Raw genomic sequence first — 10,042 nt, 5'->3', positions numbered from 1 at the left:
TGTTAAAATGTTGTTGTCGGGGAATTATTCCGTCTATTAGGTGCCGCAGAAGGGAGAGCAGTCCTTAAAATGCATTGCTTAAGCGCACACCCCGAGAGTCGAACCAGCGACTTTTGATCTTGAAGCTTCTTTGTTCAAAAAGTCATGCGCTAACCAACTGAGCTATCGCAGAGGACGGATGACTTTTGTGGAGTGATCAAATTGTTCGACAATTCAAAAACAGTGGTCAAAGGATAGACGAGCTTTATTCACAAACAACTCAGTGCTTATGGCGCAAGACAAGGTCAACATGAGGGGAACAGAATCTTGAGAATTCAACAGAATGAACAGTTTTGACGTAGTTAAGATGATGGCAATGAAAATAATACAATGTAGAAATAATTGAATTTCCTGCTTTGCATGCAACATGTGCTGGCTGGATTCAATTCATTAAAATAATTGCACAAGATAGCCGTTATTTGATAATATACAAATTGGATGTGCTAAACTAAGACAAATTGGTTATGCCTGTCAGATCAAGATTGTTGGCTTATATTCAACCCAGTACGTAGGTAAATTAAATGCAAGAAAATATATTGATTGAAAATGAATTGAAATTGGTCATATCCAGGCATACGCCCCGGTAATTAAAGATCTAACTTTAGATAAAGTGGACAGGAAGGCAAGGAAGCCAATCTTCGTGTTCACCTTCAGAAATCGAAATGAAAACAAAGAAATATTCGTTCCGATACTTCAGTCAGTTAAGCAACCGACTCAGTGAACATGGATATACAAAGATTAATATTGATAGTTCGGCTCAAAGGATATGCGTAATTGGGAAGATCCGTTGAAACGATAATTCGGGCCCGGTACCAATGAGATCCTGGGGCCCTAAATCAAGGCTTTTCTAGAAAAAAACGCACTATATCCAAAGAATGGTGGTTTTCTTGGGCTCCTTGGAAGGATTTCGGGTCTCTAAGAACATCCCGGGCCCAAAAGTACCCATGGATCCCCTATCAATGCTATTGCACTTGGGTAACGGACTTCAAAGACAAACATTCATTTAGTGGTACGTAGTGGGTGGAAAACTTCATCAATGACTGTTGCCAGCAAGCGGAACTTCACAAACTTGATATATCAAAAGTTCAACATTGTTCCAGCAATCAGATTTTCAGACAAGTTCTCAAATTATATTTGTCCATTTCCCAAAAGCTCTTTGCCTGGAAAACAACACGTCACTTTAATTTTACATCATGGGGTGACGTCACATGAGGAAGGGTATTCTGTGCCGCTGTTGCATCGATAAGAGCTCGCACATTTCCAAGGATTTAAAAAAGAGAAGAATAAGCAGTCAGGAAAAAATAATCGTTTTCGATAACCACATTTTCTTCAATTTTTTACTCATGATTTTCTTTCTTAAATTTGTTGACATGTTTGCGTTGTTACCTGTTGCATCAAGCACAACAGTAGCACACATGGAAAAGTGTTTTGTGACGATTTGAAAAGTGAATTTTGATTTGAAATTCTGATGGACAATTTCGAAAGGTTTCAAATTAATCCAATGAAAAATTGACGTTACACCAATTAGCACAGTTAATGTTATGTAACTGCAGAAACCTAATTGCTTCTTTAGATTTCAACTTTTGCAGTAACTTTTACGAGAATCACTGATAATATTGATTTTTCAGTGCAAATCTGTTAAAATAGGCCGTGGAATATATTCTACAGAACCAAAACATGTAATTCACTCACCGGAAGCATCTGGAAAAATTGGATTGTTCTGAGCTCCAAAGATATCTGCAATCGTAAATAAAAATACTTTTACCATACGGTACTTTTGAAGTGCAAGTTTTTTTGCTTTATTTAAGCTTTGTAAAACTACACTCAGTAAACTTATTCTTTATCTGAACTTGTTCTTGTGGCAATCAACTGCTTGCTTACCGGCATCCGTCCGCGTAGCACAGTGTTTATCAATAGTTTCAATTCCACACAAAACTAACTAACGTATAAAGGGGTTGTTTTTATTTTGTCTCTGTCAAGCACATTGTAGTTTCTACGTTAGCTAAATCTACCAATAAATAAATAGAGGAATTCTGCACAGATTCGTTTCTAACTTGATATTAAAAAACTACAGCTAACAAATTAATGTAGGTGAGTCCCATATTTGATCCAAGTATCCGGAGATGAAAAGATAAAATTCTCATTATACTAAGCCTTCGGCACTAACAAGAGTATGGTGGCCAGTTCCTTTCTCTCGGCAGCCGTTCATTCAGCAACTATGCCTACCCAATTTATTACACCCTGGGTAGAGATTTGCATTGTTTTTCAACAACCGGCTGAAGCCGGGAGTCGAACCAGGATTGCATAATTGGAAGCGAGCACCAAATCCGCTGCTCTATCCCACCACTGTACCAATTTATCTACAAAACGCATATATTTTGAACTACAACCCAGCAGTTAAACATAAAAACTTGACAGTGTTAATTTGTATTGCAAAAACAAATAAGAAGCATATTTGTTTTCTCACAGTTTTACCTACAGCGATCTATACTGGTCGCTATGATTTTACACTCTTACCTAGTTCTGCTGGGGCAAATTCACGATTTCTAAGATCGTTTTGGCTTGCTGAAATAAAAGTAGAATTACTAAGTTGCTTCCTTGTCGTAAATCGTATTGTATTTATATCGAACTCATTATTCAACCAATTATGAAACCAAGTAGCTACACTAGCAATTCTTAACTTGACTAAATTTAGGAGCAATGTTCAAACTGTAGATACAAAACTCATGTTCAGCAAACGTTTCGAAAAACGAACTGTATTCATCTTCAGTGTTATTGATGGCATGTTTATAATAGTTTATAATCTTCACTGTTTATAATAATAAGCTTCAATAATAATCATGATGAGTTCTGTATTCAACAAAAGTGAAATTTTATACTCACTTCTGCTCTTAGTTGATATCCGGCTAATACAAAACCAAAGCAAAAGAATGAGTAAAATTAAGAACAGGCAACCGGCAACACTGGCTGCAATTATCATGCCTGAGTTCGAACAAGTTGTTAATGAACCTCCTACAGGCATAGTCTCAGGACCTTCAACAGGCACTGTCACAGTAAAGGAGAAATTAAACTGCTTTTCAGGAAAAATTGGTGATGAAAGAGTAAGAAGATATAATCCGTTGTCATCAGGAGTAACCTAAAGATAAATAGTCATAGATTGTGACTGCCTTAAAATAACAATCCAGTAGTACAATCTCTGACTATCACCGTGGTATCGTAGAGTGTGTAATGAACCCAGGGATTCTGAAGAAAGAGATTTCCAACTAGACTACGTGCTTGCCAATAACAAAGTGCGAAAGACTTACCTACAATGCTTTTTTTTGTAAATTTACTTACAAAAAGAAATAAAACATAGTAACTTTAGCGGGTTTAGCATACTTTATTTCACACAAAATATAACATAATTAAATAAAATAAACTCAAACGTTTTCGACACGTACGTGTGTCCTCATCAGGAATTAAATCTGCAATACATAAAATGAAAAATCGTAAGATAAATTTGACTATGCACTGTAACTGTAACGACACTCTGGACTGAAAGCACAAACTGAACAAATGATACGAGAATGATTGCGAGTAAATTATGCGGTGGGAAACAGATCACGTGAGGTGTAGACTACAGGCATTGGACAAAACAATTAGAACACACACAAAAGGAACGATGAGCCACAGGCGAATAACTGCCGGTTGAGAGATGGATTGTTACGTTTGATTCTTAAGGCTTCCATGATCTTCCATTGACATAGATTGGTATGTCAACCAGACATTTGTTGACAAGGGCCGGGGAGCACTTAAACCCAAACCTAACAACTAAAAGTGCAATTAACACTTTGCTCCTCAAAGGGAGGCCAGATTTGGCCCCCCCCTCATATTTCCTTTGATTACTTGAAGCACAGTAACGCCATGCAGTTGGTTTTTCTTGACTTTTCCTAAAATTGCCAAGCGGATCTGATGATATTAAATTTGATGCTGAAAGTTGTGTAGTTTTCTTGTAAATTCAAGATTTTGGTGAATTTTTGCTATTTCTAGCTAACTTCCAGCAAAGCGTGAAATGGATTACATTGCGATAACAAGCCATAAGCTCATAATTGCTTCGTGCATCGATATGCGCGAGCAGAGAGAAACATCCTCTTGTTTTGCATTGTTTGGTTTGACCTCAATAACACAAAGCGCGTTATTTCTTATGCTACAAAAGAAACGCCAGTGATCACAAAGTTGTTAATTAGAAACAATAATAGCAAACGTTTTTTGCGTTATCAGCTCTACGAAGAATAGCAATCCACGATCAAAATAGTATGCTATGTAGGCCACAAACTATTCAAAACAGTTGTTTCAACCAGCAAATATCCATTGACGAATAAAAAACGTTTCAATAAGAAATCTTCCCTTAGGTAATGATACGAAAAACCTAGTTTTGAAATAAACGTTCTATGGAAATGCTCTCATTGACAAAACTTGCAATTGAGGAAATGTATCACTGCAAATGCTTTTAGAAAAAGCTGAAGAAATGGCGTTTTTGCAAACAGTAATTGTGAGATTTTGTATACTCAAAATTATGAGATCACGTAGCAGCTTACTCAATGACTACATGTCCCTTAGCGGCTTTATGTCGCCTACTTGTTGTTATGTGTTGCATTTTTGTTTCACGGTGCACTGTGTGTTGTTTCAAAGAGCGTAAAATAAAGATGATAATGCCTAGTCTTCACTACAAAATATTTTGTAATGTAGATGAAGCATAAAGCTAGGCGTCACATAAGACAAACAACAAATCAGCTTTCTTGATCATTGATTCAACATCTGATTACGTTGAGCCAATGTATAAGAGGCCGGCTATTGTGAAGACCCGCCATTTATAAACGATCCGATTATACCAAAAGTGGGATAAACTAATGGATCAAAGAATGAATAAACAATGCTGAGAAAACTAAATCTAAGTGACGAACAACACCGATGTCTTCATTTATCTTGGAAAAGTGCTGCCTAAACTTATCAACAAAAAATACCGTAAATAACCGCAGGGATCCCGAAAGCAGAATTTGCTCGACTTTGGCATGAATTTAGTCAGACATCTAATAAATCCACACATACAATAACGGCCACTCAACGGCTATAATATTCATAATCAACCTGGTTCTGGGCGGTTTGTGTAACAGTTCAGGGGAAGATACTACTTGAAATGATGCACCACACAAAAGATTTTCAATGAACACTGAGTCTAAAAAGCGATGTGGATTGTAGAGCACAGTGACTTCAAGTTTAGGACAGAAAAAGCACAAAAATATCACGATAAAACCAAAGACCTTGTGGGAAATTTGCTGGAATCATAACACGATGCAAATGCCATAAACGCGTAGTTTGCATGCTGCTCTAAGCTGGCCGGCAACCACAAAGGTAGACAACAAAGGCAGTTTATAACTCGATAACAGCGCAATAAACATTATAAATACGTAACCCGACAGTTTTCTTTTACAAACGTTTTACGTCTAACAGTAAAGTCTATGCAACAATTTTTGTGAAGCGTTTATAAACCATGGTTATGTGAAATTATTCATCATTATTATTATTTACTTTTCGGGTGTTGTAAAACGTCATCAGAAAAAATCAAAAAAAAACATTTCATTACTTCAATGTAGTAGGCCTAAGAATTATTTATAGAATTGTAGCCACGTTTTTTCAACCAAGAAGCCATTTTTCGGCATTATAAAGTTATAGAAAATAATTTGCAATCCTGCAAAAGTTTGAAAAGAATCTAGGAAGTCTTCTCACAATCTGGCACAAAATGATTATGTTTATTGTATCTCTGCAATATTTTTACGACAAATTTTGAAGCTTTGTTGTAATCATTTTTATCTTTGAAGTGAAACGTTAATTTTTTTTTGGCCAGAAACATAATCGCTGCCTTGCTCTTGTATCGTTTTGTCGCCTTTACGCCTTTTTTTGTCTTTCAAACAATAACGACCCAGTCAGCAATACAGTCCTTTTACATTGATTCAACATTTGTAAACGTTAAATTAATGTAGGTTTGCTGACTGCGGGTTTATTTCACATTTCTTTTGTTTACCCATGTTCCTTACTTCGCTGTTGCATTGTTTCGACGCTGGCGGACTAAAAATGCATTTTCAAATTGATTGACACAATCTTCAGTAAAAAGTGAGCTTCGAACTTAGCTTTGTTGATGTAAATGCTGTATTTTTAGTGGATGTAATTCATGAGTCATGTTTATAAACACCGGTAAGCGAAATGACTTATGATGTGGCCTGCATGATATTTGTGATGCGACTTGACACAAATCCACAATTCCAAAAGCGCCTAATTTGAACTTAGAAATTTCAGATAATTTCAACAGCTTGTTCAATTGTCTTCTCTCTACTAAAAATGTTCATACTACAAATTCAATATTGTAGAGTGAAGACCTAAAATACACAAACGAAGATGTAAACAGCTATTCAAGTAGGCTAAGGTGTTACTTATGAGAAGTTTGGTTCTATAAAACTAGAACCTGGCCATGAGTTTCGGAAAGCATTAGTTTAGGACAAAAATATAAAACATCAAACGCAGTTTTGTTTTTTTTCAAATTCATGTAACAATATTACTCTGATTGTAACTATTTTAGAATTAATGAGTAGCCTACAATAAGATTTGCTCGCAAGTCGTAAATCTTCATCAATGCAATGAGTATGCACATTGCACACCGCACACACACTTCGTGCGGCCGATCAAGCTCTTTGTTCTACAAAACTTTGCATGAAATCGGATTAGCACGGTAATTACACAGCCGCAAGATAAGTCAAAATTGTCGTTTTTGGGTACTTTTGCAAAAGTTGAAATATCAAGTTTAACATATAAAATTGTAGAATGATGACTTTTCAAACTTATAGACAAATGATTTTTTTTCACACCAGTGCAACTTCTGTTGAAATAGCACCAGCGGATCACACGTAACAGCTGATTGAATTTGATCCAAAAACGGCCCCCCCTTGAGTAGTTAACTTCCAAAAAAACGTTGAAAAGCAAAGGGTTAAAGAGCACATCGCCTCTTGTGAAACGTGCACTGACAATGTCTCGATCGACCAATTTAAAATCATCTCTCGAGGCAGATCTGATTTTCAGACTAAGATCATGGAAGCCTTAAGAATCAAACGTAACAATCCATCTCTCAACCGGCAGTTATTCGCCTGTGGCTCATCGTTCCTTTTGTGTGTGTTCTAATTGTTTTGTCCAATGCCTGTAGTCTACACCTCACGTGATCTGTTTCCCACCGCATAATTTACTCGCAATCATTCTCGTATCATTTGTTCAGTTTGTGCTTTCAGTCCAGAGTGTCGTTACAGTTACAGTGCATAGTCAAATTTATCTTACGATTTTTCATTTTATGTATTGCAGATTTAATTCCTGATGAGGACACACGTACGTGTCGAAAACGTTTGAGTTTATTTTATTTAATTATGTTATATTTTGTGTGAAATAAAGTATGCTAAACCCGCTAAAGTTACTATGTTTTATTTCTCTATGGTTCAACAAAGCAAACTCTCTACCAAAGCTTTACTTACAAAAAGTAGTTTATAAAGAAATTGTAGACGTTTAAAATATTTTCTTAAGCATTTGAAAGGAAGCAAATATAGGGAAAAGCAAAGTAGCTATACCTACGGGATATACACTAAATTGTGCCATGTGCTAAAAACCTTATTAACAATATCTCACTGAAAACGAATTTTTACGCCTCTAAAAAGTTTTGAAAAAAACACCAAAGTAAAACAAAGTCCAGATAATATGAAACCAAGGAACTTTCAGAAATAATTAATCAAACTACCATTCAACGTTTTACAGGCAGAGAAAACTTTTTCTCGAACCGTAGAAAATTTCATTATCAGGTCACCGCTTCAATGCGTGATGGAAATCTACAGATAAATCTGCATCAAGCATTGCAGAGTGCAAAAAACAGTGTTGCAGAACGCGTTTTCGAATATTAAATTCTCATCAGTGCAACTACGTTTATGAACGCAATAACAACGGTTAAATTTAAACTCAATACAATGCATTACAAACAATGTAAATATAAAATCGTTGCCTTGCCATCGAACACAAAGATCAACAAAGCACAACCTGTGATAACATTAGAACAAAATCCACCCCAAAACGAGCCACTAATTCAACGCGAATGAAACAAACGTTTTAAGCTCAATTATTAAAAAAAAGGTTGATGTCTTGTCTATTGAAAAATTAGCTTGGAACATGGATTAGAATTTCAACCCCACAACCATGATTTTAAATTTAAACTGACTCAAGGCGCTTACAGTTGTTCGTTCAAACGAGAATCTTTGTTGGTGCTTTGACACGGTGGTTGTCTTCAAAGGAGCTATTGCGTCGTTTTTCACCATTAAACCTGACAACATAATTTATTTTTTAATAGTTTTGTGTCATTTTCTGACTTAAAAAGCAGCTTAACATTCATTTTATGTATTTGAACTTGAAGCACAACCGAAGCTGCACTTCCAGACATTTAAGTGCAGTAGTTCTGGCTCATTAAGCCTACGGCTACGATTGATAGGGCCATCAAGCTTTTAAGCTCAATTTGGTCCGGAATTACTGAATGTATAGGCGTGCCAGACAATCGTCCCCCGCTTAATAAGTTTAAAACCACCCGGTTTATCCGGTTGTTGAGGTGAGCTTAATAAGCGAGGACCAGTGTGAAAAATCGATTGTAAGCCTAATTGCTAAAAGGATAACAAAAGTCACCACATTACTGTATATGACAATAGGCTACATACAAAAGTTACAGCACAAAAGTCTATGATGTCCGAATAAATAAACACAATAAACAATGGTATTTCATCATATAAGCTAGTCACTACTAATTAGGCTACCGATAAATGTCACCCGAATACTAAGTGATACTATGGAAAGCGCACATCGAAGTTATCTCTAATCTTACGAAGCATATTCGGTCAAAAGGTTTCCATTGTTTGTTGCTGAGCAATAGTGTGAAAGTGAAAGCAAACAATGAACAACGGGATATTAATTTAATTATTCCTTAATTTGAAAAACGATTAAAACAAACTAGTGTACTGAAAATTACCATTTTTTGTCAAAGATGCAAAAGTAGCAAATGGATCGGAGAAAAAAGTCAAAGTGCAAATTGCAGGACCAGGTGGTTTCCATTGACAAGAAGAACCAGCTTTGGTACTCCTATCTTCATAAGGCTCGTCTATGAGTAGACAACATCTTTTTTAGTATGCTCTAGAGAGGCATTGTAGGTGGTGCAGAAAAAAATGTTTGATGAAAGCATTTGCAACAATAACTTATTTATAAATAGATCAACGTTGTGGATTGTTTGCAACCTGCATTATACAGTAGGCCGAATCAAACCAGTCTCCACATAAAGAAAAACTCTGCGAATATACCAACACACTGAGCGGCCGACCGCATAAATGTTTGAGATTACGTTTGAGCGATAAGGTAGCTGACACAGCACTGTAAATAATTGAAAGGGAATACTCTATTTTCGGTTGTCTCGTTACAAATAGAAAAAATAAAATAAAGTTATGGTAGATCACGAACTGATTTTAAGTCGATCGCGTGATAGGCTACGTAGGATAAATTAAAAACAAAAAGTTTTTTTCATTGATTAAACCGGCAAGTTCAATGTAGCCTATTGAGTGTAGAACTGAAATGTAAGGGTAAACGTGTAGCCAATATGATGAGTTCCTTGAACTCGTTTAAAAGTAGTCTAAGCTGATGTCAAGCTGGCTGCAGCATGGTGACCTACGCAACTTCTCTCACATGCTAGCAGCACTACAACTTCAAGACAGAGGTGTAATACAGCTTGGCGGTGCACGCTATGAGGAGCAAGGTCAGAACACGTTATTAGAGTTTGAAAGGCGTTTACTGACTTTTTATCCATCAAGCCTGTAGCTAGCTATAAGTTATGTGCTATCCATTCACATTAGTGCAAGTAGGCTATTAATGTTGGTGACAATATTGCTAAAATCAAACTACTTTTCGA

At 36.2% G+C, this 10,042-nt stretch overlaps 1 long non-coding RNA gene across 1 annotated transcript; it reads right to left on the bottom strand.

Moving 5' to 3' along the window:
- Positions 1-1,138: 1,138 nt before the first annotated feature.
- On the bottom strand, positions 1,139-2,604 carry LOC145781163 (uncharacterized). Its single transcript, XR_014290705.1, has 3 exons — positions 2,557-2,604; positions 1,732-1,776; positions 1,139-1,199 (listed from the first exon to the last, which is right to left on the bottom strand). It is a non-coding gene; the product is annotated as an uncharacterized LOC145781163 (long non-coding RNA).
- Positions 2,605-10,042: the final 7,438 nt, after the last annotated feature.

This window comes from Aplidium turbinatum, chromosome 12 (assembly GCF_918807975.1).
Source record: "Aplidium turbinatum chromosome 12, kaAplTurb1.1, whole genome shotgun sequence".
Taxonomy (NCBI): domain Eukaryota; kingdom Metazoa; phylum Chordata; class Ascidiacea; order Aplousobranchia; family Polyclinidae; genus Aplidium; species Aplidium turbinatum.
This window is presented reverse-complemented; position numbering and strand designations above follow the sequence as displayed.